We start from the raw sequence: 12,150 nt of genomic DNA on the forward strand, positions 1-12,150 counted from the left end.
GGTGCGCTACTCCCCTCATGCTGGTCGGCTCCGCCCGCACGTGGCTCAACAACCTGCCAGCCCGGCAGCATCAACGGCTGGCCGGACTTCGAGGAGGCCTTCATCAGCAACTTCACCGGCACCTACCGCCGGCCGGGTCGCCCTCGACAGCTTGAGATGTGCAAGCGTGGCCCGGACGAGACGGATCGCGCGTACCCGACGCGCCGGTGCGAGATGCGCAACTCCTGCGAGGGCGTGCACGAGATCCAAGCCATCGGCTTCTTCATGGGAGGCTGCCGGCCCAACACCATGCCGTGGCACAAGCTGCGCCGCAGCGACCCCAAGTCGATGGCCGCCTTGATGGCCATCGCGGACAAGTACGCGCCGGCTGAAGAAGCCGGCAAGGCGCCGGCTGACCCAACACCGGCTCCTCCAAGGCGGGACCACCACAAGCCGGCCGAGCACAAGCCGGCCGAGGGCGGCTCGCATGGCAGCCGGCGGGACAACTACCGCGGCAAGCGTCACAGGCGACCAGCCGGACCGCCGGTACGGCTCCGCCCACGTAGCCGCCGTGGCGGACAACGCGGCGGCGGCAGCCGCCGCCAGAAGCAAGACCGGCAGTGGAAGCCGAAGTACACCTTCGAGCAGATGCTCGACTCGCCGTGCAAGTACCACAAGCGGCAAGAACCCCTCCAACCACACCACCCGCGACTGCCACTTCATGAAGCGGCTGACAAGCGGTGAACCCCTCCCGCCTCCACCCCCGCCTCCACCAGCCGGCGGGCCGGGTGGCCAAGCCGGCGCAGAGAACGCCAACCTCGAGCACCACGAGGCTAACCAAGTGCACCATGGCGGCCGATATCCGGCCGAAGATGCTACCTACATCATCTTCACCTCCGAGCCCGAGGACAAGACGAGCCAGCAGAGCCGTTCCTCGAGGTCAACGCGGTCATACCGCCGGTCCCCGGCACCTAAACCGGTCGGAGCAGGCCATCACTTTTGATCGCCGCGACACACCGGCTGTCCCGCCGAAGCCGGGCAGCTACGCCATGGTCCTCGACCCCACCATCGGCACAACCCGGCGCAGCGTGCGTTTTCGCGCGTCCTCATCGACGGCGGCAGCAGCATCAACATCCTCTACCGCGACACCGCCCGCAAGCCGGGCATCCAAGAGGCCGAGTTGCGCCCCACCCCCACCGTCTTCCATGGCATCGTGCCGGGCCACCGCTGCCAGCCGATCGGCCGGATCACGCCGGAGGTGATGTTCGGGAAGCCGGACCACTTCCGCACCGAGAGAATCGAGTTCGAGGTGGTGGACCTCGTGAGTCCCTACCACGCGCTCCCGGGCAGGCCGGCCCCGACCAAGTTCATGGCGGTGCCCCACTATGGGTACCCGAAGATGAAGCTGCCCGGCCCCAAGGGGGTCATCACCGTAGCCGGCGACTATCGCCGCTCCATGGACCGCGCCACGCAGAGCTCCAAGATGGCCCAGACGCCGGTCATCGCCACCGAGAAGCAGCTCATCCACGACGCCGTCGCCCTCGCCAAGGCCGCGCAGCACGGACATGCCGGCTGCAGGCAACCCGGCTGGGACGACTCACTTCCAGCCGGCCGACAACACCAAGAAGATCTCGCTGGACCCGGCGCAGCCGGACAAGTACGTCACCATCGGTGCCGGCTTGAGCAAGAAATAGGAAAGCGAGCTCACCAGCCTTCCTCCGTGAGAATCGGGACATCTTCGCATGGACTCCAAGAGACATGCCGGGTGTGCCGAGGGAGTTGGCCGAGCACCACCTCCACGTCCGGCCCGAAGCCAAGCCGGTGAAGCAGCCTCTCGGGCGCTTCGCCGAAGAACGAAGGAAGGCCATCGGTGAAGAAATCGCCCGGCTCCTAGCTGCCGGCTTCATCATGGAAGTGCTGCACCCGGACCGGTTGGCGAACCCGGTCCTCGGTTTTGAAGAAGAACGGCTCCTGGCGCATGTGTATCGACTACACCAGCCTGAACAAGGCGTGCCCGAAGGACCCCTTCCCCCTGCCGCGCATAGATCAAGTTATAGACTCGAATGCCGGCTGTGAACTGTTGTCTTTCTTAGATGCCTATTCAGGCTACCACCAGATTCCTTTGAATCCGGCTGATCAAATAAAGACTTCGTTCATTACCCCGTACGGGGCTTATTGCTACACGACTATGCCGTTCGGCTTGAAAAATGCAGGCGCCACCTACCAAAGGTGCATGCAAAAATGCTTGCAGGATCAAATCGGCAGAAACGTTCACGCATATGTGGATGATGTCGTTGTAAAGACCAAGGAGACGACTACCCTCCTTGATGACCGGAGAGAAACCTTCACCAATCTGAGAAGATTCCGGATGAAGCTCAACCCGGCCAAGTGCACATTCGGCGTGCCGTCTGGCCAGCTCCTTGGCTACCTCGTCTCTCAGCGAGGGATCGAAGCCAACCCGGACAAGATCAGTGCCCTGGAGAAGATGGAACTGCCGCAGTGCCTCAAGGACGTCCAGAAGTTTGCCGGCTGCCTGGCTTCCTTGAGCCGCTTCGTCAGCCGGCTGGGGGAGAAGGCACTGCCCCTGTATCAATTAATGAAGAAGGCGGACAAATTCGTCTGGTCACCGCAGGCGGATGAGGCCTTCCGTGACTTGAAGCGCGTGCTCTCAACCGCGCCAATCCTTGCAACGCCGGCTTCAATGGAGCCGATGCCGTTGTACATCGCAGCCACCAACCGAGTGGTTAGCGTTGTCCTGGTGGTGGAGCGCAAAGAAGCTGACAGAGAGCAGCTGGTCCAGCGCCCAGTCTACTACCTTAGCGAAGTGCTCTCCCAGTCGAAGCAAAACTACCCCCACTACCAGAAGGTCACCTACGGCGTCTACATGGCGGCCAAGAAGCTCAAGCACTACTTCCAAGAGCACCCCATCAAGGTGGTTGCCACAGCGCCCTTGGCGGAAATCATCGGCAGCAAGGATGCCAACGGCCGGGTTGCCAAGTGGGCCCTCGAGCTAGCCGCCCACACCATCCTCTACGAGCCACGCACAGCCATCAAGTCGCAGATCCTCGCGGACTTCTTCGTCGACTGGGCTGAGATGCGCACTCGCCGCCCGTGCCGGATTCCACACATCGGAAGATGCACTTCGACGGCTCGAAGATGCGCAACGGCTTGGGAGCCGGCATCGTCATCACCTCTCCCAAGGGAGACCGGGCTGGACTACGTCCCCGCAGATCCACTTCGCCGCATCCAACAATGTGGCGGAGTATGAAGCGCTCATTCATGGGCTGAAGCTGGCCAAGGAGATTGGCGTGCGTCGCATACTTTGCTTCGGCGACTCCGACTTGGTTATACAGCCAGCATCTGGCGACTGGGACGCGAAGGACGCCAACATGGCCTCATACCGCTTCCATGTCCAAGCAGCTATCCCGGCTTCTTCGACGGCTGCGAATTCCACCACGTGCCACGAGCAAACAACGAGGCGGCTGACGCCTTGTCCAAGATTGGCTCAACCCGGCAAGCCATTCCGCCGGGCATCGCCTTGGCGGTTCTCAAGAAGCCGTCCATCATACCGTCACCGGATTCGGATTCAATATTCGTGCCGGCCGACCCGGGGCTGCTCGCCGAACCCGGGCTTCATCGCCCAAGTCGGGGGCTAACAAGCCGAACCCGCCGGCTACCATGCCGAACCCGGGGACTTCCGTCCAACCCGGGGGCTTCATCGCCAAACTCGGGGCTAGCAAGCCGAACCCGCCGGCTAGCAAGCCGAACCCGGCGACCATGCGGCCGAATCCGGAAGCTCCCACGCAGGAGGCCCCGTTGGTCAGCGTATTCGAGATAAGATGCGTACCTTCATGGGCACAAGAATTCCTCTCCTACCTCACCGACGGTGTGCTGCCCGATGATAGAGTCCAGGCCAGGGCAGATTGAGAGAAGGGCCAAGGCCTATACCATCATCAACCACCAGCCGTACAAACGCAGCCGTAAGTGGGGTGTTCCGAGCCGGTGCGTCGAGCCGGCTGAAGGGATTGAACTCCTACGGGAAATCCATCAAGGAGAGTGCGGACATCACGCCTCATCCAGAGCCATAGTGGCCAAAGCCTTCCGGCACGGTTTTTACTGGCCGACCGCGCTCGTAGACGCAGAAGAGTTGGTGAAGAAGTGCAACGGCTGTCAGCGCTTCGCAAAGAAGAGACACCAGCCGGCTTCCGCCTTGAAAACCATCCCCATCACATGGCCATTTGCCGTATGGGGCTTGGATATGGTAGGCCCGTTCAAAACAGCGCAGGGCGGCATGACACATCTCTTGGTAATGATTGACAAATTCACCAAGTGGATTGAAGCCAAGCCAATCAAGAAGCTGGACGGCTCCACATCCGTCACATTCCTCAAGGAAATCATTGTGAGGTTCGGCTACCCCCACAGCATCATCACCGACAACGGCAGCAACTTCTCCCAAGGCATCTTCTCTCGCTATTGCGGGGAAATGGGGATCCGGATGGCCCTATCTTCCGTGGCACACCCGGAGTCCAATGAGCCAAGTGGAAAAGGCTAACGGCTTGGTCCTAGCCGGCATCCGGCCCCGGCCGGTGGAGCCGCTTGAGCGAGCAGCCGGCTGCTGGATTGAAGAGCTGCCCGCCGTGCCGTGGAGCCCGCGCACAACGACAAACCGCTCGGCCGGCTTCACACCCTTCTTCCTCGTATACGGGGCCGAAGCCGTCCCGCCAACCGATATCGAGCACGACGCGCCAAGGATCAAGCTCTACACGAAGCCGAAGCCAAAGAAGCTCGCGAAGATGGAGTTGACTCCGGTCGAAGAGGCCCGGCCGCCGGCCGAGTCTAGATCTACTATCTACCGACGAAAGCCTCCGACGCTATCACAGCCGGAAGGTCCAGCCCTTAGCATTCCGAGAAGGAGACCTAGTGCTCCGGCTGATCCAACGGACAGCCGGACAAAGATAAACTCGTCATCCCCATGGGAGGGTCCCTTCATCGTGAGCAAGGCAAGAGGCAATGATTCCTACTATCTCATAGATGCCCAAGAGGCTAAGAAAAACAAGCCGGACAAGGCTGACGAGGAGACTAAACGTCCCTGGAATGTCAGGTTACTCCGCCCATTTTACACATGAGAGCAGGAATGTATGTATCCCTTGTATCCCTTTTGTGAATTATGAAAAGGCACGCGCCAAGGGCGCCGTTTTCGACAAGTTTTTCGCGTACTCTACTTGTTTCGCCAATTGGCTTGAACCCTCTCACGAGGTCGGCTCAGTAACGTGATCTGGTTTCCGACAGCCGGCTTCCGATCCAGCTACTGCACCGCAACCCGGCCGTCCGGCTGGCGGGAGTAAGGCCTAGGGAGCCGGCACGCGAAAACGACTAAGGGAAAGAGTAAAAGCGAGTTGACTTGCAACTTTTCATAAAAGTGCCGGATTGCCGAATTCAGCTCGTTCGACCGAAATACCTGTCGGCCTCACCCAGCCGGCCCGCTCTTGATCCGGCGACGGATCGCAAGTCGGACGTACGACCGGCAAGAGCACAACCAAAGAGTGGGGCGGATGGGAAAAAGCGAACGAGTCGAAAGAAAGCAACTCGGCACACAAATGATTAACAAACACATTAAAGTGTGACATAATTAAAGGGCGATAATATTCATACATGTGCACCCGGCATCCCGGGATTTAATAAATTGTCTTGGCAAAAGAACAACCGGAAAGCAGGTAAATCTAAGCCGGAGGGGCATCGCTGGAGCCGGCTGCCGGGTCGTCCTCGGGCGCGTCTTCCGCCTCCTCATCGTCCATGTAATCTCCATCGGATGGAGGAGGGTTCGGGTCCGCGACGAAGAGCGTCTTGTCGACGAAGTCGGCGATGGTGCCGGCTCGAGCAAGACGGGCGGCCTTGAGATCGGCTGGGAGCTTGGTCTCCACGCCGGCTCGCCGGGACTCCAGCTGCCCCAGGTCCACCTCGTTGTACCAGGAGAGGACGAAGGACAGCGCCATGTCGGCACCGGCGCGCGTGGCCGACTCCTTCCAGTCGAGGAAGCGGTCCGGCGCCCGCTCCATCGAAGAGATGAGGCCGGAGATGTCTTGCGGCGCCGCCTCTTCGAGCCACAGCATGGGCACCAGCCTCTTCGCCCGCCTTCCGAAGCTCCCAGCCGAGCTTGGTGATGGGCTCGATGCGGGCAGCCATGGACGCCATGTGGTCCTCCATGGAGAAGTACTCCGAGCTGCCCTCGCCGGTCTCCCGCCTCCTGGAGTCGCGCGCGACACCAACGGCCGCCAGAGCCGCCTCCCGCGTCTCCGGGAAGGCCGCTGCAAGAAGAAGAAACATGTCAGAAACCATCGAAGCCGAAATAAGCTGAAAAATGCAAATTTTCGAAGTCCTAAGCGGCAAACGGCAGAACCGACGCCTCAGCGAGATGGAGATTCCGAGCCAAGAAGCCGGCAGCCGCCACCAGCCCCGAAGATGGAGATAGCGAAAAAATCGAAGTTTCGCCGCCGGCTGCCAACCGAAAGCCGGCAGCCGGCACCGAAAGCCGGCAAAGGGAAAGGAACATAAAGATGCACTCACCCGCCAAGCCGCGATCAAGCGCGCCAAAATCGTCGGTCCAGCGCTTGGCGGTAGCCGTCGCCTCCGTGGACTTGGCGGTGACCTCCTCCCCGCAGCGCAAGCCGCCGCTTCTCCACCTCCGTCAGCCGCCGGCTCAGATCATCCACCTTCTCCTTCTCCGCCGTCCTGAGGGAGTTGAGCTCGGTGAGGTGGTTCTGCTCCAGCAGGCGCAGCCGCGTCAGCTCCTGCTCAGCCAGCTTAAGCTTGCGGGCGGCGGATCGGCCCGCCTCCTCGCTCACGGCGCACTGGTCGCGAGCGGCTCGGAGATCCGACTCCAGCCGCGGGACCTTGGCGGCTTCAACTCGCGAGGCGGCCGGAAAGAAATGTCAGGCCAACCAAGACTAGAAAGAAAATAAGACATCAAGTCGAAAGAAGCATAGAGCTTACCCTTGACGGCTTCCAGCTCGCGGGCCAAGTCGGCCCGGTCCAGCTTGGCCTTGTGGTAATGGGTGACGGCGCGATTATACAAAGCGGTGCGCCGATCCGCCACAGCCTAAGGAAAAAAGAAAAAAGTTAGTCGATCAGGCGAAACCCGTGCCGGCTCCAAGCAGCCGGCCCATGCCTCGGAGGGCTACCAGGATAATAATCAGATCAAAAACAGATAAAGCTTACCTTGCCGGCTTCTTCCACCTTGGCAACGTTAGCCGCGGTCTCGGCTGCCCTGGCCTTGAGATTGGCCTGCAGGCTGGAGAAGAACATCTCCACCGATGCTTGGCCGGGGTTCCCCTCCCGGCTGGTCACCTCGTAGGAGTCGGCGCGGAGCCACGCCTGCTCCATGGTGGCAGCCGAGCCGAGGCTGGAGTCGGAGGCGGACGGCACCTGAAGAAGAAGTGCGCCCTTGGCCACATGCAGGCCTTGCGGTGACGCCGATGAGGTTCCCGTCCTCACCAGCGCGCGCGAGTCGGCGCCCTCCGTGCGCGCCGGCTCGTCCCTCGCCGGCTCTCGCCCGGCCGGCTCCTCCGTCGCCGGCTGCGGCGGTGGCGTCGCTCCGGCGCAGCAGATGGCCCAGCCGGCGCAGCCGCCTCCGGCGCCGGGGCGCTCCTCCGGGCTCTCGTCCAGCACCACCACGCTCGGCCTGGCTGCCGGCTCCGATCGCGGGCGGCGCAGCCCTACCGGCTCCGGCTCGGTCGCAGCGGTGCAGACCCGCGGCTCCGGCCCGGCCGAAGGCGGCATTCCCGCACCAGCCCCGGCGAGCTGGGCCCGGAAGACGAGTCCGGCCCGGGAACATGTCGTCCAGCGTCGCCGCCGGCGAGTCGGCTCAACCCGCGTGCCGCGATCGGCGCCGAGGCCAGCGGCACGGCGAAGGAAGGCGCCCCGCGGCGGCGGAGTGCGCGCGGCGGTGTAGGTGCGCGCGAGGAAGGCTGCGGCGTCCGCTCCCTCCTCTCGGCGGGCAAGCGGCGACACAACGCGCGGAGCTTGCCGGGAGCCGCCGCCCTGGGCAAACCTGATAGGGACCCTAGCCGGATAAACAGAGAGATAATAAGCATAAAAGTAAGGAAAGAAAAGGAATCAAACAAGAAAAAGAGAAAGAGAGCTCACCCGGCCTGCTCCGGGACCATCTTCGGCTGAAGCCGGCGCTGCTTCTTCGCCTTCGCCTCCAAGGCGGCGGTGGAGCCGAGTCGCTTCGTGCCCTTGGGCGCCGAAGTCGCCGTGGTGCTTGGCGGCCTCGTACGCAGAGGCACGGCGGGGATGGGCCCCGTGCCGGACGTCGCCGGCTCCTCCTCCTCCTCGCTGCTCTCGGTGAAGGGGGCGGATTGTGCTCCCCCGGCCGCCTAGATCAGGCGCCCGCGGCAGGTCGTCGTCGCCGGCATGTTCGCCGGCTTGGTCGGCCGGATCGACGTGATCCGGCGTCCACCTCTTCGTCGCCGGGTCGCCGTCCTCGGCGTTCCGGCGCTCAAAGAGCTAGAAAGACAGAAAAAACATGAACATATAACAAGCCGGAAGTCGGCGAGAAGAAAAGGAAGTCGGCCTCGCAGCCGCAAGCCGGAAAATGGCAAAGACACGAGACTTACCCGCGCCGGCGGATGGTCCCCGTCGCGGGGCACCAGCCCGTAGCTCCAGCCTCTCCGTTAGGTTCGCCTTGGTGATGTGGTTCACCCGGCTGGCCACCTGGGCCTTGTTGAGCGGCGCCTTGGACGTCCGGTTCGGATCGAACCGGCCGGACATGTGCCCGATCTTGTGGGAGCGCATCTGGAGCGGCAGCACCCGGCGCTCGGCGATGGTGCAGAGGAGATCTTCGGCGGTCAGCCCGCCATCGGTGGCTGTCGCCAGGAAGTCCCAGAGCAGGTTCACCTCGGCGTTCGGATCCGTCGAGCGGGCGTTGTGGCTCCAGTTGATCCGGCCGACTGGAGGAGCCGGGTTGAACTCCGGCAAGTTGATCCGGTCGACGAGCGCCCCTCGTTGCGCACGTAGAAGAATGACATCTGCCGATTCTTCACCGAGTCGACGGTGGGGATTTTGGGGAAAGGCGTACCGGGCCGGGTGTAGATCGAGGCGGCGCCGCAGGCTCGCAAGCGGCCGCTCGGTGGTTTGGGCCTTCAAGTAGAAGAGCCGGCTCCGTAAGTCGATGTCGGGCCACAAGCCGGCGTAAGCCTCCATGAACGCTACGAAGCAGCTCGAGAGGACGCACGCGTTGGCCGGCAGGTGATGCGGCTGAAGGCCGAAGTGGTCGAGGAACTGCCGAAAGAATGTCGAAGCCGGCAGGCCCAGCCCGCGGTCGAGGTGCGCGCCGAAGACGACGCGCTCGCCGGGCTCCGGCTTGGGCTCCAACTCCCCGCCGGGCGCCCGCGTGATCACCAACCGCGGGATCCGCCGGAGGCGCACCAGGCGCTCGATGTCGTCCTCCCGCATGTAGGAGCCCCTCCACGATCCGCTGGGGGACGCCATTGACGAGGCCGAAGAAGAAGATGACCAGGAGAGGCGGAACGGCGAGGAAGAACCTTGCGACCGCGGCGGCGACAACGGCGGCTGAGGACGCTCCGTCGAGACGCGCGGCCCCGTGGCGCCGGATTGATGGAGCGGCGGCGGCGGATCGGTGGAGATTCGCCCGCCGGAGTTCGCCAGCGGAAGACGTTCGCCGGAGCAACAACGAGCTCGAGCGGGGAGAGCGTTGGCGAAGCAGGAGCGCGAGGAGGAAGAAATGGCCAAGTACCGCCTCGATGCCTCCCCCGCGGCATTTATAGCCGCTCGCGCGCGGGCGGTTGGCCTCCAAGTGGCCGACGTGGGCCACGTCTCCGGATTTACTCGCGCCGTAACTCCTCCCACGACCACGACGGTTATCGGAAACGGCCACACCACGTCGCCCACTACCGCACCGGATCCGGAGGGACATTGATGTGACCAGACGAACCGACCGCCAGGCCAGGCGTCAGACCGGTCAAGTCGGGCGCAGGACCCGAGGCGGCGGAGACCCCGCGCGCCGCAAGCCGGAGCCGGACAAAAGTCTCCACTCGAACCAAAATTCATCGGCAAGGCGGAGGCGCCATCAAATCTTGCGAGAAAGCAAAAACTATACAAGTGTAAAAAGCGGCCGGCTGGGAGCAGCCGACAGAACGAGCCGGATGAGGGCGCAGCCGGCTGAATGGAAATTCTCGGCCGGCCCCTCCAAGTGCCGTCAAATATATTCAAGAAGCCAGGAAAACCTGCCTAGGTCCTTCTAAACGCAGGACCTTGCCGGCTTCGGGGGCTAATGTCGGGGGAAGACCCCGGGTAGGGCAATGGACGCGTGAGCAGCCGGCTGGCCACCGGCCGGCTCGCGGCAAAGGCCGGCCGAGGAGCAGCCGGCCGGCGCCGTGGCCGGCTGGTCCGGAAGCCGGCCGGCTCTAGGTCCTAGTCGGCCCGGCTACGGCCGCCAATGCTGTAGCTGGGCCGGCTTCTACAAGCCATATCCGACCGGGGTCTGTACCTCGGACCGACTCGAGGCCGGCGAGTCTTGCACTCGGAAGGAACCGGGTTGGTGATCCGGGTTCCCAAAGTCCACGCCGACTTGCATCTTCCGTAAAGCGCGGGGCACTGTGGAGCAACAGTGCCACGCGCCGGACAGGCCATCATGGCTTACGACGCGCCGTACAGGCTACAGTGGCTGACGGCGACAGAGACGCTTCCTCTCCATACCGCTGACCGTGGCAGCCGGATGGGACAGGCCACGACGCCTCAACGGCTCCTGACGTCACCGCCTCGGGAAGGAGCGGAAGCCGAAGCCGGCCAAGCCGGCCGCAGAACTATAGGGTCTTATATGTAAAGTGCCGGTGCCTATATAAGCCGCACTACCCCTCTCGTGCGGGGACGATCGATCACTTATTGCTTTCACCTACCTACGTAGAGCTGCCCCGTGAGAGAGACCATCGTCTCCCTTAGCCTCTCGGAGCCAGCCGGACACAGCTCTAGGAGCACCATTGTACCGTGTGATCATCTTATACACTCATAGCATGAGTAGAGGTTTTACCTCCATCGGAGGGCCTCGAACCTGGGTACGTCGCCGTGTCGCTCGTGCCCATACCCGCTTCCGGATACCGCCGTGAGATCTCTCAGGAGCCCCTTCGATTAGCCACCCTATGGCATATGCCGTGACGATCCCACGACACAAACGGTAACCTGCGACCTCCGTCTGAGAAAGCAAACTCAGATCCCCAAATCGCCGCCTGAGCAGTTCCAACTCACGGCCGCCTACATCCCAGATCTCGACCGCGCCGCCCGCAACTCTACAGCGCATCCAATGGCGGAATCATCCAACACCAACGCCATGGTCTCTGATCTGAAGGTAATCCTTAATCTCCTCTGGCCATTCGAATCGACGTTAGGATTAATAGCAAACACCTGAATTAATGTTTTGTTCTGTTACTAATTTTAGGTTTCAGACATCCTACTGCCACATCCCTCTCTCGCAAATTCTATGTGCCTCGGCCCTCATTCTTCCGAGAGTCCCGCCCTCTTAATTTCATGCGAAGCTAACAGAATCCCCTTCGTGAATCAGAACTTAGATCTGACTTCCTGGGCCGACCGCACTGCGAGCCCTGGCCTAATCCTCCTGAGGGTTGGGTGGCATGGTACAATAGAGTATCCAAAACCCATTATGCCACCTGGGAAACCATAGGGATAGCCGACGCCTTGTCATTATCATTGTCTCCTCTTGAGAAGAATGAAAATATCCTGAAAACCATCGGCTACTTCTGGTCTGACGCACTGAACTGCTTCATGTTCGGCCATGGCCCCATGACACCAACTCTGCTGGATGTGGCCATGATCACAGGCCTAGACATTGCATCCCCAAGCCCTTCTGCATTCAAACTGCCGAAAGTTCCTTTCGCCCTGTCTTCTAAGAAAGAGTGTACCAGCTGGGGTGCCTACCTCAATCGTTATATGAAGACCAAGGGCCCTGTGACAGAGAGAGAACACACAGCCTTCCTGAACTTCTGGTTGGAGCACTTCATATTCTGTGGCCCATCACTTGCCCCTACCAAGAATTACCTTTCCCTGGCCTATGAACTTGCCAAAGGCACCCAACTTGGCCTAGGCAAACTCGTTTCTTGGAGAGGTCTATCGATCTCTTCAATCGATGTCTGTCAAACT

The 12,150-nt window shown here is 61.9% G+C and overlaps 1 protein-coding gene across 1 annotated transcript in view; it reads right to left on the reverse strand.

Moving 5' to 3' along the window:
* LOC124671749 (protein trichome birefringence-like 10) overlaps positions 1-12,150 on the reverse strand; it is a 42,388-nt gene that overhangs the window by 24,914 nt on the left and 5,324 nt on the right. The window lies entirely within an intron of this gene.

This window comes from Lolium rigidum, chromosome 7 (assembly GCF_022539505.1).
Source record: "Lolium rigidum isolate FL_2022 chromosome 7, APGP_CSIRO_Lrig_0.1, whole genome shotgun sequence".
NCBI lineage: Eukaryota > Viridiplantae > Streptophyta > Magnoliopsida > Poales > Poaceae > Lolium > Lolium rigidum.